The sequence below is a fragment of the Odocoileus virginianus genome, chromosome 23, assembly GCF_023699985.2.
Source record: "Odocoileus virginianus isolate 20LAN1187 ecotype Illinois chromosome 23, Ovbor_1.2, whole genome shotgun sequence".
In the NCBI taxonomy this organism is placed as follows: domain Eukaryota; kingdom Metazoa; phylum Chordata; class Mammalia; order Artiodactyla; family Cervidae; genus Odocoileus; species Odocoileus virginianus.
In genome coordinates, this window is record NC_069696.1 from 30,652,614 (window position 1) to 30,671,975 (window position 19,362).

At 41.0% G+C, this 19,362-nt stretch overlaps 1 protein-coding gene across 12 annotated transcripts in view; it reads right to left on the bottom strand.

Annotated features, from left to right (window-relative positions):
- LMNTD1 (lamin tail domain containing 1) overlaps positions 1-19,362 on the bottom strand; it is a 480,744-nt gene that overhangs the window by 348,399 nt on the left and 112,983 nt on the right. For 8 of the 12 annotated variants that reach the window (XM_070453810.1, XM_070453812.1, XM_070453813.1 and 5 more), the window contains one exon: positions 5,206-5,288. The exons of 3 other annotated variants lie outside the window; for them this stretch is intronic. The gene's annotated coding sequence lies outside the window, so the exon portion shown is untranslated. Of the gene's footprint in view, positions 1-5,205; positions 5,289-5,907; positions 6,092-19,362 lie in introns of those variants that run through there. One more of the 12 variants, XM_070453814.1, reaches the window with a different exon arrangement.

Sequence of the window (19,362 nt, forward strand, 5' to 3'; positions counted from 1 at the left end):
GAAGGGCAGCAAGCTTCCATCCTCTCTGAGATGGCCACAGCTCTAGAGAAAGGGGGTCTAGAGGGTAACCCTGGATCTATAGAACCCCAGATGGTTGTTCCATAACAAACTTTCCTCTTCCAGCATTTGGGAAATCAGCTTCTAAAGACTCTCAAATTTTGATGCATTAAAGAATAAGTGAGGCTGGGACTTTCCTGGTGGCCCACTGATTAAGAATCCTCTTTCCAATGCAGGGGCTACGATTGCATCCCTGGTTGGGGAACTAAGATCCCATATGCTGCAAGCCATGGCCAAAAAAAAAAAAAAAAAAACAGAATAAGTGGGGTCTCTGGCTTTGGTGTTTGGAACTGTTTTTCCCTATGAGATTCTCACAGAAATGTCCAACTAATGTAAGAAGCCTTGATCAATAGATTGATTTGATTTTGGTCTCTTTAGGTGCCATGCACATGCTGTATAAGAAACTGGAGATGCTTTATATATAATATATAAAATCTATTTTATATATTATGTAAAATAATAACACTTATAAAGCACGCCCATAATTGGTGTGTGTGCACTGTGTGTTCAATCGTGCCTGACTCTTTGTGACTCCATGGACTGTAACCCACCAGGCTCCTCTGTCCATGGGATTCTCCAGACAAGAATACTGGAGTGGGTTGCTATTTCCTTCTCCACCATAATTGGTAAAAGCTTCTAAACACAGCAGACATTGTCCTTGCCTGCCTTTACTCTTTGACTTCTCAAGGTGCTTGGGCCTTTTCCAACTGCCGATATCTGCATCTCTGGCCTAAGGACTGAGGCCCAAAAGGCCCATATCCCTAGCAGAATGGAAGGACCAGAAATGAACAACCTCCAAAGCAGACCTCAACCATGTCCCAGCTCCCTGCCTCTCGGACAGGGTAATTCTGAAGCATGTGTTTTATACTACTCACTAGGGTTTACCGAGAGAAGTAAGCAGTAGTCATTCACTCAGTAGCTGACTCAATAATATACTTTCGATGGGCTGCTTTACTTTCCCTGCATCATTTCTCTGCTCCCCTAGTGGTGTCTCCTGCACCTCACAAACTGCACTCAAATACTTATCTCAGGGTCTGCTTCCAAGAGACCAAATCAGGAGGACATGACTCAGTAAGTATAATGATATCTTCAAGATGATATTTTCAAGTATTTTATAAATACACAAAATATACAACCAAAATTGCAAAGATAAAGAAATGAGTAAAAAAGCCCATTTTAACAACAACTGTTTTTAGTAAATAGACATTTGTTCAATTGCCTAATTTTGGTCCCAGAAGCATAATGTAGTTTTCACATGCTTGGAGGAAACCACAGTAGGCTGTCAACAAGGAAGGACAGGTCACTTATCAGTCTATGTGCAAGGCCAGAAAATGGTACAGATAGAGAGGGAGGCATCAGATGGAAGCCAGAAGAAAGGTGCTGCTTTCTTATAAATATGTAAATGGAAAAGCATGCATACTGAAAAACTTAAAACTCCACATTCAAAAAACTGAGATTGTGGCATCTGGTCCCATCACTTCATGGCAAATACATGGGGAAAAAGTGGAAAGTGACAGCTTTTATTTTCTGGGGCTCTAAAATCACTGTGGATGGTGAGTACAGCCACGAAATTAAAAGACTGTTGCTCCTTAGGAGAAAAGCTATGACAAACCTAGAGAGAATATTAAAGAGACAACCCTTTGCTGACCAAGGTCTGTATAGTCCAAGTTATGGTTTTTCCAGTAGTCATATACAGATGTGAGAGTTGGACCATAAAGAAGGCTGAGCGCCAAAGAATTAATTCTTTGAATTACGGTGTTGGAGAAGACTCTTGAAAGTCCGTTGGACTGCAAGGAGATCAAACCAGTCAATCCTAAGGAAAATCAACCCTGAACATTCATTGGAAGGACGGATGCTGAAGCTGAAGCTCCAATTCTTTGGCCACCTGATTCAAAGAGTTGACTTATTGGAAAAGACCTTGATGCTGGGAAAAATTGAGGACAGGGGAAGGGGGCGATAGAGGGTGAGATGGGTGGATGGCATCACTGACTCAATGGACACGAGTTTGAGCAAATTCTGGAAATGCCGAAGGACAGGGAAGCTTGGCATGCTGCAAACCACAGGGTCACAAAGAGTCGGACATGACTTAGTGATTGAATAACAACGATACTGAAAAATACTGGGGGATCACAAACCTACTGACCTTCAAGCTGACTGATCAAAACAGAAGAGTGAATAAATCATGACACGCTGATGTGCTACAACTGGCTTGGACCAGCTCAGGAGAGACTGAGAGCTGACTGTTAATTTCAGGAATTTTGCAAGGCAGATGACGTCATGCTATAGCTTGAAATAGACCATGGTGGGAGTATTTACGTCACAGAAATTGGCAAAAGCTATAAATCAGGCTTCCTTTTCCCCTCAAGAGCCAGCTGTTAAACATTTACCAGCATGCCATTGAATCCTGACATTGTCACTATTCACATGTTTATTTATTAGCCAGCCTGACTCCAATAAGGAAACCAAGGACTCAGAACAGACTGAGAGTCATATCCTTGCTGCCCTGTAAAATCATAAGAGATCTGTAAGAGACAACGGAAGATACTGCCTAGATAATTGGTCTTTATATTGGACTTTGCAAATTCTTAAGAGTTTGTATACACAAATAATTTTAAGTTCAATTCCTGGTCGGGGAGCTAAGATCCGGAATGTGACAGGGTGTGGCCAAAAATTTAAAAAATAAACACAACATTGTAAATCAACTACACTTCAATTAAAAAGAAAAAAGAAAATAAAAAGAAACTTCTCTTTAAAAAAGATGGTATTTTAGCCCATAATTTTTCTGAATTCAGAACAATGAGGAAATGTATCAGAGACACTGATTCTTTTTATCGTAGTTGGAGTACTTTGCAGGAGTACCAAAAATTTTAAGATACTTTGAAAAACCCCCATGGCTATAAATTTTACATGCCTTCTTTGCTGTTCAGTGTGCTTTATTTTGTAAGGTAATTAAAATATTAAAATGTATTTCATCAAACTATATTGTGAAATATTTATCCAATTACAATCAATCCTCATTTCATTTTACAAGATGTTCAATACTTTCTATCTCCTAGTAACAAAATAAAAATTTAAACATAATTAAAAAATTTATAGATCTCAATTACAAAATGACTGAAAGGTAAATAGCTTTTTTTTAAAATTTCTTTAGTCAGGAGCAAAGAAGTCTGGCACTGTGGCCTGAGGTTACTCTCACATTACCATTAGACTGGAGAGTGAATATTTCTGGAGGAGGATTAGACACTAGTAAGCAAACCCATACAGATACCCAAAAGTAAAGAAGAGAAAAAAGAATCCCTTTGAACAATTTAGTGACTCACTGCAAATGTGTCATTAAAGTTGTTGTTTAACAAAACACCTTCACTGAAAAGTGAAAGCATCCGTCGCTCAGTCGTGTCTGACTCTTTGCGACCCCATGGACTGTAGCCCGCCAGGCTCCTCTGTCCACGGGATTCTCCAGGCAAGAATACTGGAGTGGGCTGCCATTCCCTTCTCCAGGAGATCTTCCTGACCCAGGGAATGAACCCAGGTCTCCTGCATTGCAGGCAGGGTTTTTTTACCATCTGAGCCGCCAGGGAAGCTCTGATGTGTATGTGTTGGGGGGTGGGGTGGGAAGTCTATGGGAAAGGAATCTAGAAAGCAATAGTTTTAAAACATGGTGAACTTCTTTGAAAATGATTATATATGTGTATATATATACACATATATAAAAGTCAAAAACTGACTTGTTTCATTTTGCTTAAGAAGATCTTGAGCAGAAAAAAAATAAAAACCTCTGATATCCATGAACAGTCATTAATCCACAGCCTACAGTGTACCATGGCTTTGTTCTTTCAAGTATACCCCAAAGTCAGCTTTTCTTAGATCCTGTGATCTAACTGTGCTTGATGTGAGCTCTCCTATGGAGTCATACCGGATAGTAAATGTCTGCATTATTAATAGTATCAAAGCAATAAATGTGTTCCTGACATCGGCTAAACCTGGGTATTTACAAGGCACCTGCACAGCCTCTAAGGCTGCTGGCAGAATATGTCGAATTGTTTCTTCTAAAAGCATCCACTAAAAATAACCCTTTTTTTCTTCTTTATTAGGAATTCCAGAAGTTATGGTCTCCTATAAAATCAAAAGCATGTGGGAGTAAAATTTATACCCTTCCAGAAAGTTCCTTCGAGCATTCAAGGTGATGTATTTGTGACCCTTCATACAGGGATGGCAGCAGCCGTCTATGTTGATCGTTTCAATAAAACTCTCAATTTAAAGGTCACTTATTTTGGCAACTTGACGATTACATTTAGCCAGGTTGGAAGTAGGAGGTGGGATAAAATTTCCTTGATTAAGAAAAGAGAAAAAGTATTTTTTTTTTAATAAAAAAAAGTAGGCAATCTCAGTGGCAACAGTTTGTCCAAATAACTACAGACATTGCCTTAGTCTTTTGGCATCAAACAGTATAAAGAATGGCAAGAAATAAACTCTTTCTGCTTTAGTGAAAAGAATCTATAACTATTCTGTTTTCTAGAAATGAGAGGAATAATCTATCCTACCAGTTCATCTATTTTCATGCCTAGGAAAACTTGTTTAAAAATTCTTTTCTCTTGCAAATGTATTCAGTAGTATTGATTTAGCCACTGCTTCTTACATCCAGGGCATGAAATCAACAGATAACTTATGTGCATGAAGGGAAATGAAAGACTTAGAAAATAATGCCTGTTAAAATACTTTTTTAAAAAAGTCAAAGGGAAGACATTTCTGAGAGCAAAGGAAGGGGAGTGAAAATGATGAAAGATTTTGCTGATGAAAGGAACTATGCACGTTCAATCTATGCACCTAACTATGCGCGTTCAAACTATGCATCAAACATGCATCAAACTATGCATGTTCAATTCAAAGAAAAGACACTTAAATGGCAATTATGAAAGGGAGCAGCCACTGGTTTTGGTTATTAGGCAAGGATTAGACGTAGCACAACAGATTGAAGAACACCCTCTCCACGCGGACGCCATTAAGGACAGCTTCTCAAATTCATTACTAAAGTTTCAACAGCCCCCGACTTGGAAAAAGCCAAGAAAGAGCTATACTGCCTGCCTCTCTCCCGCCATCTATTTCTTCTCCTTCCTTTCTTTCTCTCCCTCCCTTGTTGGAAGCACTCACTTTGCCTGATGCAGCGTATTCTTGACGCTCCAGAGTCTGCCCAGTCACATCAGCTCCAGTTTACTGAAGAACCTCCATTTGCTCTGTGTGGAAACAAAGAATTTCTTCCAATAAGCAACGGCCTCCAAACATTTCTGTCAATGCTCTCCTTTCCCCCTTGCTTATCAACTCCCTTAAAAATGCTTTCAGCTCTTTTACTTATTAGAATAGTCTAATCCCAGTGTTCAGGATGTAGTATGGGACCCCCGTGGTGGTCCAGTGGTTAGAGGCCCACTTGCCAACGCAGGGGACAAAGGTTTCATCCCTGGTTTGGAAAGATTCCACGTGTCACGGAACAACTAAACCCGTGCATCGCAACTACTGAAGCCTGCGTGCTCTAGAGCCCAAGCTCCTCCACAAGAGAAGCCACTGCAATGAGAAGCTCGTGTACCACAACTCGAGAGCAGCCCCCACTTGCCACCATTAGAGAAAGCCCGCACACAGCAACAAAGACCCAGGGAAGAAAGAAAGGAAGAAAGGAAAGCAAGGGGAAAAAAAGAAATAATGAAAGAAATAAAGATGCAGTACTACTTGTTTGAAAACCCCCGAGTTGCTGGATTCAAGTATTGCTCCTTTTGCCTCCTTAGCCCCCGCTGGGCTGTCTGCACAAGATCCTTTGTGGTGGGGATGGTGGTGGGTCCCAGGGACATGGGAGTCTCTCACCTGAGCAGGACTCCCTGCCCTCCTCTTCTCCATGCTGTCTCCCCCAGAGTCAGAGTCCCGAGAAAATGAAGTGGGCCTCCGGACTTGACCCCTGACTGGGTGAGACTGTTGTCGCTGCTGTTCCTCTGGCCCAGAATGACTGGCTTTGGCGTCATCTGTGTGTCGGGGAGTCAAACACTGATCTGGAAACACATGGGGTTTTCTGCTAGGCCAACCCTTCCAAGGCAAGTTTTCTAGATTTGGAAGGAGACCACTCACTCACTCTCAGCTCCCTCCACGGGCCATCAGCGCCCCAGCCTCTTGCTTCAGAGAGCTCCTCTTTCAGAAAATAACCCATCCAGACTCCAACTCAGTTCACATCTCCTCCTCATCCCAGATGGTGGGAGCGCCAGTGTGTCTGGGAGACCTGCTGTCCCAGCCTCTCTTTGCTGACCTTTCTCCAGGTCCCAGGAGCTAAGCTCAGCAGGCCCAAAGCGTCTCAAATTTCAAAGGAGAGATCCTTACTCTTACTCCTCCCTGAGGAGGGGTGGGGGGTGGAGGGGGTGCTGGAGAGAGCAGAAGAGTTCAGGTACCTCTTCCCCTCCCCTCCGCACCTCCGCTCCACCACCCCACCCCACTCCAAGCCCACCTTCACCCCATCCACCCCCACCTTCTCTCCACCCTCATTCCACCTACCCCTATCCCCACCCCTGCAAACTTTCTTGGCAATGATCTTGGGATCTCCCTTCCCTGTCTCTCGGGAGGTGATAATGCGTATTTGCAGAAATAATAACTTTTCTGCACAAGCATAACACCCTTTTTAAGACAGCATTTTATCTCCCCTCCCCCCATGTTAACTTGGGGGTCTTAGCTGGGGGCAGGAGAGAGTAGGGAAGGTGGTTGGTTACCGGCTGCTTCTCAGCCCTGCCTCCTCTCACTCCACCCTGGAGGTGGTAGCTGGCCCTCCTGCTGCTGTCACTGTAAATGCAGAATGTGAAGTACCTGGTGCCTTTAATCCCCCAATGATGCAACAGGAAAAATCCCATTTCACACCCTGCTCCATGTGGACTGATCTGGACCAGCCATTGAGGCAGCCCCCTGCCCTTCCATCCACTTAAGAGACAGTCCTGGCCACTTGCTCCTGCCTCGCTGGATGCTCAGTCCTCTTGACTGATATTTGCCAGTGGTCAGGCAATTCCCTGATCCTCATCAGCCCGAGACTAATACCTGGGACACAGTACATTTCTCTACGTCATCACAGGGACCAAAACTCCTCATTAACTCAGATGCTCTGATATCATCAAAATATACAACAAACTGAGTCAGAGGGAGAGACCAAGGAGCAAAAGGTCTGCTGACAGCTCAGCATCTCTGTCTATTTTCCTGAGGATCCCTCCCCCACCGCATGTATCCCAGCTCCCCCACCCCAGCGACAGCCTCCTCTGTGGACCCATTTTTCTCCTGCAAATCAGGATGCTCTGAAACTATTCCCCATCCTTCCCCAACCTCAAGGGAAAGGGTTCCCCCAGCTGATGACTGTGCTCCTGCTAACTCACTTCAGTCATGTCCAACTCTCTGTGACCCCATGGACTGCAGCCCACCAGGCTCCTCTGTCCATGGGATTCTCCAGGCAAGTGTACTGTGGGTTGCCATGCCCTCCTCCAGGGGAGTCTCCCTGACCCAGGAATCCAATTTGTGTCTCCTGTGTTGCAGGTGGATTCTTTACCACTGAGCCAGCAAGGAAGCCCTGCTGATGGTTACTTCCATCTAAAAGGCATATGCTTTTCTCCAGGGGATAGATTTCTTTTGATTTTACTGTCAGATGATCTACATCTCATTTCCTCAAGGCAGAAGTCCACAGAATTGAGCAGCATCGTTCTAAACTGCACCAGAGTTACACATGTAGAACTACTGTTGTCATAGAAATAAGAACATATGCATTAATGCCAAGCAACCTACGGCAAATTGCAGACAACTGCCCAAGGCCCTGTGTTTTGGGAACCACATAAAGCGCTGAGGCTTGGGTAGTTATTGGAAGAAAAGCAACAGCTGGTTAGTCGGTGGGGGGCAAAATACAAACATCTTGATCACATAAGCAATCTGTCATTTCTAACAGTATCACCAAGGAAATAGGGTAAGGTTACCCTTTCCTCAAACACACTCTCCAGAGGGTCAGCCTGTGACTTCTTTTCCTGCAATGTTTATAGTAACATTGACTTTAGTGGTTTTATTACCGAGATTCCACCTGTTCCAAAATGTGGACAGAGGAAAGAAAGCAGATGAAGGGACAGGTCTGTATGAAGTGACTTCACAAGGCTGAGTTTACGGAGCTGTTATAAACGAGCTTCTAAGTGGCTATGGCTCCAGAATTTTTTTTCAAATCTCTGAATTTACAGACAGGAAGTTTACTTTCCCAGGACCAGAGATATACAATTAGAAATGAAAGTAAATGACAAAACATTTTCTCAAAATGTATGCTGTGAATGAATAAAGGGAGAAATAGAACTGCCTAGGAAATGTACTGCATGGTTCTACCATCTTTTTAAATATCACAAATATAATATTACCCCATTCCTCAACTATATTCTTAGGTACAAATACACTGAAGGTTTCTAACTTTGATTTCTTAATTTACCTGTCTTGATAACCAATTGAGAATGCTATAAATCACTGTGTTCTACAGAGATAATCTCTAATTTCGTTTCCAGGTGGCATAAAAGAGTTAAAAGAGTCTTTCCACAATTGAGTATATCAATAACTTCTTGGAATAAGCTGCCCTTCAGAAAGACATTTAGAGAGAAAATAACAATCTTATTCCCTAGGAATTTAAAGAACAACTTTGGGTGGGTCACTTTGCCTTCCTCAGTCTTAATGTTATCATTTGTATAATGGAGATAACCATGATGATGATGATACTTTATTGTAACCTAAAGGACTATTATAATAACTGCTACAGAACACTTTACAAACTATAAAATCTGATGACATTACTTATCTTCAAAATCCTGCTATAAGGCTCTATTCTCTCTATAAAGACCTATATTACAACTAATGATTATCAGCTAGGTGTGTATGTCCAAAGATATAACTATGTGTACAGAATGCCGTACATCTATCAGGATCATTTCTAAATGCAGCTCCTAAATCAGTGCTATATTTGAAAGTGCTTGGCACATTTTAACTAAGTTAATCACCATCCAGCATCAGAGGGCCCTGTAATTCTCGTGCTGCCTGGCCATTGCTAACTGGAGGCTAAAACTTAAAATGCTAAGCTGCAAGAGCCATCCCAGGAATTAACAATGTGCTCCAGGCACACACTGCTGGTGCCTTTTCCAGAGAAGCAGGAAGTGAAAACAACAACAAAAGCTGCTCCATGGGGAGCCTTTACAACTGCCTGGCAGAGTGCTGAAGTCTTTCCACACACTTTACCCTTAACTCTCATGCCAGCCCTAGGAGGTAAGCATTGTGTTCCCTATTTTTGAGATGAGAAGATTCTAATTTTCTGGTAAGATAAGGAACTCATGGCTCCACCTTGGTTCTTAGCCAGTAGAAGGGGGTTGTGTCCTTCCACACACACTTAAGGGTAACACTGACATTAGCTTATCAGGCCCGAAGATAGTTGCTTGGACTCTTGCCTCTTTTCAACTCAGGACGAGGAGAGAAGGAAGATAAAACATGAAGCAGGTCATTTTGCTTCTGTTCATGTTTTTAAAAGGCTTTACAGCCCCAGTTCTGAAGGGAAGGTGGGACATCCTTCTAGAATTAGCTGGATTTGCCTCTCCTTGTACCCCGTGGCAGCTCCCTCATGAATATATAAGCAGCACAAGCTCTCCAGAACATCTGTCCAAGAGGAACAGCAATGAGCACTGCACCCCAGGTATCTTTTGAGAATCTGCCTGATTTTAAGATTGAGAGTTTTGGGTTTTTTTTTTTTTCCCCATCTGCAGCATCCCAATCTTAACAACCTGTAATGAATCTGCTTTTTTTTTAAAAAAAAAAACATTTTATCCCTGTATTAGAAAAGACCCTGATGCTGGGAAAGATTGAAGGTAAGAGGAGAAAGGGATGATAGAGGACAAGGTGGTTGGATGGCATCCCTGACTCAATAGACATGAGTTTGAGCAAGCTCTGGGAGATGGTGAAGGACAGGGAAGCCTGGCGTTCTACAGTCCATGGGGTCACAAAGAGTCGGATATGCCTGAGCAACCAAACCACAACCACAACAACAAAATGAAAGTTTCTAGGAGTGAGTGACAGCTGAGGCAAATTTTTACCATCTGGGTGATTTCCCTGCACAGGGGAGCAGGTGAACCTGACTTCAGCAGCTAAATCCTACATCAGCTGATTCCCAATTAAGTGGAGCCTCATTCATTCCAGGCTGTCAGAGAGCCACACACCGAAGCCGAATCATACTCCTGTGCCCAACTAAGTAGAATGAATGCTAATGAAGAAATGTCAGGGAGGATGAAGCCACAGGATCATGGAAATTTAGAATGAAAGCTCAGATGAGGTTCATTTATTCCATCACTCAGCCAGGAGTCCCATTTGTCTAGACATAACAGATAACACATTTATCTACTGCTGGGTGACAAATTGCCAAAAACTAGCAAAGTAAAGCAACATTCTTTTATCAGCATGCAGTTCTGTAAGGTGAAAGTCTCAAGGTTTTGGCTGGGTTCTCTGCTTAGAGTCCCACAAGGCCAAAGTCAAAGTGTCAGCTGGGAGGAGCTCTTATCCAGATGCTCCGGCGAGGACTCTGTTCACAAATACATTCAGACCATGGGCAGAACTCAGCACCTTGTTACCAAGCGCAGAGGCCTCCATGTTATGGCTGGCTGTTTAGCCCAAGCTGCTCTCAGCTTCTCGAGACCACCTGCATTCCTCATCACATGACCCCTCCATTGTGGAGCCAGCATTAGTATATGAAATCCTTCTCCTGCCTTGAAACTCATCAGCAAGACAAAGTTCTCTGCTTTTAAGGGTTCCAGCGATTAGATTAGACCTACCTAGATAATCTCTCTTTCTAAAGGTTAACTCTGCCATACAAAACACCACTTTCACAGGTTCCAGAGACTGGGGGGCATGGAATCTTGGGGGACCACTTTAAGCTTCTGTCTACCACACTTGAAAGTGAAAGTGTTAGTTGCTCAGTTGTGTCTGAATCTGCGACCCCATGGACTGTAGCTCCCCAAGTTCCTCTGTCAGTGGATTTCTCTAGGCAAGAATACTGGAGTAGATTGCCATTCCCTTCTTCAGGGGTTCTTCCCAATTTAGGGATCGAAGCCAGGTCTCCTGCATTGGAGGCAGATTCTTTACCATCTGAGCGACCAGGGCGGCCACAGTTAGCAAGTAGAATTAATAAAAATATTGTTAGGTTTATCATATTCTTGAAAGATAAACATATTGTAAGTACAGGGAGAAGCAATTAGAAATAATATTGAGAACCAAGTCTAAATTTCTAGCCATGAAATTTTTCAAAGTTTAAATGGCATACTCTTAACACTCCAAGGAAGTATCTTAAAGAAACCAAGAACGCATATTGTTCTTCCATTGACACATGATAAAAATCAATTACTTATTATTTATTTTACTCAATTGCTTACTTATGTCTCCTTTATGTTTGGGTCAATCTTATCTTTCCTAGATTCTGTACCCTTGTAGATGATCAAAAAGGTACCAACAAGTGTTAAAGTGCTTTATAAACTATTTGCCCAGGGATGATGGTGATCATGGTATTGGGGTGTTCTAGACAGATATCCTAAACCAATTTAATTCCTATATGTTGCCCAAATGCCCAAACCTATGAGGTTATCAAAGATGAACCCAGGTTTATGATTGGTAAATTGCCAGCCATGCTGTTAGAAGCTGAGAAGTTAACAGGAGAACTCTGAGGTGGCTTTTTCTGTATGACTGGAACAAAAGTTTTTTATAGCTAGCTTCCTGGTAAGTACAGTCCCTGGTTCCTGTAGATTCAAGCCCATTTCTGAAGCCAGTATCAGGAAGTGGTTTTTTTTTTGTTTGTTTGTTTGTTTCTTTTCTGGTTAGTAAAAAAAACAGGTTTTGATTAGTAATTGCTATATTCATGCAAGTATAATAAAGTTTTCTTCCTGCATTCAATTTTTTAAAACTGTTACCTATCTTGGTTTCCTAAGCTGAGATACAGACTTGTGAAATTCCATGCTTTTTTGTTTAATGTGGAATCTTTGCCAAAGCAGAAAACTTTGCTTCAAAAATAAATTTTGGGAATCTACATGAAAGCATGATCTTTTAATTTTAAAAAATAAAGAATATTCGAAGTATTCTTGGCCACAGGCTGAAAATTGTCTTATCATCATTTAAAATATTTTGTTTCTTTTCCATTTACATCATCAGGGAAGTTCTCCTTCATTCCAGATAATGAAAGTGAAGCAGTATGACAGTAGACAGAACCATTTCCTCCTAATATTTCCAAGATCATCAAAATAAACGTGGAGAGCAGGCAGGTGGAAGCCCTTCGGGGGGTGGAAGTGAAGGGTTTCATTCACCAGCAAAGTCATTACCAGACCTTTGCCCTGGACTTCACCCTGCAGAAGCCCTGTCAGATCTTTCTCTCACCTACTGGATCCAAAATAAAGCTTTGTAGCCAAAACATTCAGTGACAGATGGCTCATTTCATTGCTGTAATGCTACCCTTTGGGTCTCTGAGGGGATGATTTCAGGAATAGAAAGCATGGCAAATACAGGAGTGGACGTATAACAGAATCTAACACAGCAGTGTTTCTCCAGTCACTGAAGGAATCAAGACCTCTCCTCCTAAATTCTTTACATCAAACAACAAGGCACGGTCCTTCTCTCTCTCCAAATTGTAATTAGTGTATAGTCTGAGGCATGGGTCCAATCCCCCCTCAGACCCTACCAACTTGGCGATTTTGCCAGCTATTTTATTTCCTCGTAACTAAAATGGGCATCATAAGAACATTTACCATTAGGACTTAACTAAGTGCCCAGCCTAAGTTAACTAAGCTTAGGTTTAGTTTAAGCCCAAGCACTCAGAAATGATAACTGTTCATATTTTCACTCCAGGATTTAATTAACTTGGTCTTTTCAGAAAGGAACAATGCATAAGAAAACATAAAGCAAGCTGCATAACAAAGGAAACTAGCAAAGGAAATGATCTTTTTTAAAACTCCTAATTCAGATAGGACTTACACAAAGTTAGGTAAAGGCCAGCATTTTATCATGTTATTATGGGATCGGGGCAGCTTCTCACTGAAACAGGCCTTAAGAAGCAATTGCTTATCCTTTTCAGAGTTGAGATCTCTAAAGCTAAGGGAGATTGTGACTTACTCCTAGTTGAGCTCTCCTGATAGAATTTTCACATTATTATCAGAATTGCTTCTAAATTTCATTTTTTGTTTGCTTCTCTTTTTGAGAAAACATATGGATTTTTTTTTTCTATCACATGCACTTACAAAGTTATAACTCATGACGATCCTGCAGTTTGTTTTGCTTTTCCTAATTTGGCATAGCCTAATCTTTTCCCAAGAGGGCATGTATGCTGCTGTTTTCCAGTTTGTCTTGGCATCACTGCTTCACCTTTTGGCAACAACTTCAATATAGTTTTATCACCATTATCTGAACAGTACCGCCCCATCTGCATATGCTCACAACTGCCCTCCTCTGCTCCATCCTCTGCCTGGCTCAGCCTCCCGCTACATTACCCATCCATCTGTTCCTAAAGAATGAGGGAGTGATGCTGCTTCACTCGGGGTTTGAGAATCCTGACCTTCTTTAGGGGTTAGTCACTGTGTATCACTGGGTTCCTAACTTCCTTTCTTCAAAATTCTTTTCTGGAGGCTTCCCTGGTGGTCCAGTGGCTAAGACTCAGCACTCCCAAAGCAGGGGGCCTAGGTTTGATTGCTGTTTAGGGAACTAGATCCCACGGACCACAACTAAGAGTTCACACGCCGCAACTAAGAACCCATACAGCCGCATAAATAAATAAATATAAAATTGATTAAAAAAAAATTCTTTCCCAACTGAAAACCACATGAAATTAACCAGGTTCTGAGAAATGCTGGACTGGATGAAAAACAAGTTGGAATCATGATTGCCGGGAGAAATATCAATAACCTCAGATGACACCACCTTTATGGCAAAAAATGAAAAAGAACTAAAGAGCCTCTTGATGAAAGTGAAAGTGATTTTGAGCTCCAAAATCACTGCAGATGGTGATTGCAGCCATGAAATTAAAAGACACTTACTCCTTGGAAGAAAAGTTGTCAGCAACCTAGACAGCATATTAAAAAGCAGAGACATTGCTTCGCCAACAAAGGTCCGTCTAGTCAAAGCTATGGTTTTTCCAGTAGTCATGTATGGATGTGAGAGTTGGACTATAAAGAAAGCTGAGTGCCGAAGAATCAATGCTTTTGAACTGTGGTGCTGGAGAAGAGTCTTGAGAGTCCCTTGAACAGCAAGGAGATCCAACCAGTCCATCCTAAAGGAGACCAGTCCTAAATATTCATTGGAAGCACTGATGCTGAAACTGAAACTCCAATCCTTTGGCCACCTGATGCGAAGAACTGACTCATCTGAAAAGACCCCGATGCTGGGAAAGATTGAAGGCAGGAGGAGAAGGGGACGACAGAAGATGAGATAGTTGGATGGCATCACCGACTCAATGGACATGAGTTTGAGTAAACTCTGGGAGTTGGTGATGGACAGGGAGGCCTGGCGTGCTGCAGTCCATGGGGTTGCAAAGAGTCAGACATGACTGAGTGACTGAACTGAACTGATGGTTTCTAGAATACCTTCAAAGAGCTTTTGCTCTTACTATGACTAATTTAGGCTGAATGGCATTTAATCTCTGGGTGCCAGAATCTTTATATACATTACTTTTAATTTAACAATAATCCTATGTGTTAATAAGCACTGTTATCCCCACCTTATCATATGGGAATTTAAGTAATTCCCCAAGAGCCAGTAGTGGCAGTAAATGGCTGCCTTTCCCACCAAGCCAAGATGCCCAAAAGGGACCTCTGAAGGGCAGTTTTTCTCAAATATCTGTACTTATGAAAGTTATCTGGCATGTTTATTAAGAGTGTATACCACAGAGTCCATCCCCCAAATTCCAGGCTCCCTCAGCCAGATTTCTGATTCAGGGCGTGGACCCAGGCTCTGCCTTTCAACAGGCTCTCTGCGAGACCGATGCAGGCAATCAGCACAGCACACCAAGCTCAAGAGAGATGCAGCCTGGCTCTGCCTTCCCAGCTGTGCACCAGCTCCAGACCAAGCACCCCTTAAAAGCCATAAATTAAAGAAGTACTAAGATTCATGTTTATAAGAAAACTTAAGCTGTGTGGGGTTTTCCAGAATTCAGATTTATATTGGGAGGCAGAATTCTAGCCTGGGGATCAACAGAACTGTTTCTTTGGTCTCTTTCCTTTGCTGACTTCTCGCATGTCATTGACTCAAATAACTTACCCTCATTGTGTCTCATTCAAGTCTTCTGCAGATGGAATGTGAAAGCAGATGTCCACCACTCATCACAGAAGACCACTAAAGAGGAAAACTGTGACCACGGCAGAAGCATGAGAAGCTCCAGGCACAGACTGTGGTGTGAGTCCTCGAGATAAACTACCCCATTACAAGAAGGGCATGTTGATTTTTATCATGGTTACCATTTACTTGACAAAACAACCATTTGGTTGGCATCTGTGAGACTGGAGTATAGAGGCTTGTAATGCACAGGTTTTGTGTTCTTGGAAAAGTTATGTCTTAGTCTGTGTACCTCATTTTCTTCATGTGTGAAATGGGAGTAACCTCAAGAAGTGTTGAGTTCTGTCACTCCATGTTTCAGGTAAATGAGCTTTGACAAATTGCTCAGCCCAGATATTTTTATTCTCAAGAGCTTGGCTTCAAACTATTGATAATATCAGCATATTCATTCTCAAGTCCCTGCTGTATGCTATGAGATACAAGGTCTTACAGAAAACAAGTAGCTAAGACATTCTTACATGATACCTGTCGCAACTGACTTGGGGGGATTTTCACAATGTATTTCCGGGGAAAAGCCCCTTAATTAAAAAATAAAGGTATCTATAATATGACCCTAGATTTTGAAAACAATGTCAAAGCAATGACGGGCTCCTCCCTATTTTGATATCATGCATGACAAACACACAAATAAACATATTTACAAAATATTCAATATATGATTTACTAAGTATATATATATATAATTAACATAAGTAGTTTTCGAGAGAGAATAAAGAAATGATAAGAGAAGAAGGAAGACATGGATAAAACACAAGTAAATAATAAAAGTATTTAAAAATATACAGATGATTGTATACATTGAAACATGTATATTATCTAGGGTGAAACAGATAACCAGCCCAGGTTGGGTACATGAGACAAGTGCTAGGGCCTGGTGCACTGGGAAGACCCAGAGGGATCGGGTGGAGAGGGAGGTAGGAGGGGGGACTGGGATGGGGAATACATGTAAATCCATGGCTAATTCATTTCAATGTAAAACAAAAACCACTGTAATGATGTAAAGTAATTAGCCTCCAACTAATAAAAATAAATGGAAAAAAAAAAGAAAAAAAAAAGGATATGTGATAGAACCTTATTTAAATAAATTTGCATCTATATGTGTATATGTGTGAACTGCATAAAAACATAGTCAAAAATACTATCAGTGGCTATCTCAAGGTATTTAAATGCAAAATAAATTCTCTTTAGTGATCTTTTTCAGTATTGCAAGACTGTTTCTTATAATGGCAAAAGTTATTTATGATAACCGAAAACATGGGGCTGTGTCAAGATATTTAGTAGTGCATATGATTTACTGTTTTATTTTGCTTTTTAAAAATTGCCCCTAAAAGGTATGAATTACTTTGAAATGAGAAAAATTATATTCTTTAAAGCAGTGTTCTTAGTAATAATAAAATGTAGTGAAACAAAGATATTCTCAATAGAAACCAAAGTTGCTTCAATTACCCAAATAAAGCAGGCTGCACAATGAACTTGTTTTGCCAAAAGAAACTCAGTTACTGAATTCTCCTTTCTTTCTCTTCCTTCTGTAAATGTTTTCAATGAAGTAAATCTTGGATTTGTCGAATGAATCTAGGTTTTTTTAAAAAATTTTATTGCATGGTTTTACTTATGTTTCCCCAACTTACTATTCTTTTCTATGTCTCGTCATGTCCAAAACTGAACTCATCATTTTCTTCTGCCTCAGCTGAGTTCTCTTCTTGCCTCTGCAGCGGGTGGCGACCCTGGATCTTCCCTGTAGTTCACAGGTCCTCTGCAGCTAATGAGTCAGTCATTTCTGTAGACACTACATCCTGACATCAGATCACTCCCTACCACATCTCTTGCCCTTAGCCATTATCCTCACTGGTCCTGGCTAAATTGCAACTGTTAGCTTTAAATCAGTTCCTGGTCTCCACTTCGAAATTGTGATCAAGCAGGAGAATGTCTAAACTTCTCTACATGCTACCTAAAGAAAAGCAGACACTGTCCACCTATCTTCACTTCTTTCCAGGAAACCATCTTCCCAAAACATGCTGCCTTGGGGATTGTGGGTCACAATGCTCTCATTCCCCATGATGTCACAAGCCAGGTGACAGCTTCACCCCCCTAAACTCAATGCCCGGTTCAGAGAGAGGCATCTGATAAGCACAGAGTCATCCATTCTGTCCCAGAACTCTTCTGCTAGAGTGAGAAGAAAAACCCTCTCCTGCTTTTGGTGGGTCACAGATTAATTTATCAAACTCGTCTGAAGACTTATTTTCTTGAAACTTTCTAGGAGTTCAAATAGTGTAGACACAGTGTAAGTCATTTCTTTTGGTTGTCCTATAAATAGGCACATATTTTCATCCAGTTTGGGAACCAATTCCGATTTTAGAAAGGGCACCAGGTTAGTAGTGATTTGTGATGATTTTTACTTTATTTTTAGTGTGGTGGTTCCAAAAAAGGGAAGCTATTAATTCTAATTTCTAATTTCAGCTGGGCTATAAATGTTTTCATTTTTTCACACTCCGCATTGTAGGATTGCCATAGTAATTGTTTATTTTTGTTCTAACTTTTTATAGCTATCATGCATTAAAAGTACACAAAGTGCATAACTCAATAAATTTTCAAAACTGAAAACAACTTGGTAACTGTATATTTTATGCACAAAAATAAAATTTAATGTGTCTAAAGTCAGGGTCATGTTCTCACTTTTCTCAACAGGCAACTCAAATCCCATGTGCAAAAGTAACGCCCAATGTTGATGTCACTGTTCTTCACCTATCAGACAAAAGATTTTATACTTGAAAGTCACCAGGTAGAAAGGCTACTCCAGCATACGTATTTAACAATGCTTACATCAATATGGAACAATTCTCCGATGCTTTGGGGTACTATTACTATCTCAGTCTTGTAGATCAGGAAACTGGTGGACAGAGACTTAACAAGTGACTGAGATCAAACAGTGAGTGGAAGAGAGCAGGACCACAAAACAAAGCTCAATTTCCCCAGAATTAGTTAAATCATCTAACTCCTCCACTAGGATGATTACCACTTTCACTGAGACTGAGAAGAAACTTAACAATTTTTCTTAAGACCAAGAGAAAGAATCCACTTTCCTTCAGTAAATGTTAGCAGTGATTCAACCTTGGAGGAGGAAAACAGTTGAGGGAACTTGAATAGCATTTAAAATCCTTCAAAGAAGATACACAAGAGCGTGTGTTAGAAATTACAGACTTACTTTTCATTTGTGGGCATCTTCCTGCATTTCTGACTGCATCCAGATCCCTCTGTAGCACCAGCTTCTTTCCTATTGTTGTTGGTATGGAATCTCAGAGATCCTTAACTTGGGAGCTCTTCCTGATTGGTGAGATGGTGATTCTGAGTGGACAGCCTGCTTCTCATCTCGCTAAATGCCTGACATTTAATCACAGAAGGATGAATGAGAAAGATCTTCCTTGAGGCCACTGAGAAAATCCCAGCCAAAAAGCCTACAAACTCCATTGACTTCAACTGCTTAAGGTAAAGAAATTCTTCAGATTCCTCGGACATGTTAAAAAAAAAATTCCAAGACTATTTACTTTGATACATAGTTTGAAAAGCTATAGATACTGCTAAGACATCTATGGGAGACAGATTTATGTTCTGATTCTGATTTGACTGTGACTATTTCTGTTAAAAAACAAAAAGCAAACAATAACCATTAGGGATTTAGTACCTGCCTTTCTTTGATTACGTTTTTATTCAATACAGCTAAGATGAAGACAAAAATTTGATGAGACTTTAAATACAGATGAAGTGAAGAAAATAACATACACACTAATTCACTGTCTCTGCCACAGGATATTCTAAGGAGTACAGTAGAATCAATCTATCTTGAGTCTGAAGTAGTACAGACTATACATGAAGACTGAGTATATTATAGATCTATAGACAAGGGAGATAAGAGAGTAAAAGAATGATTTTGAAGTTCCCTTT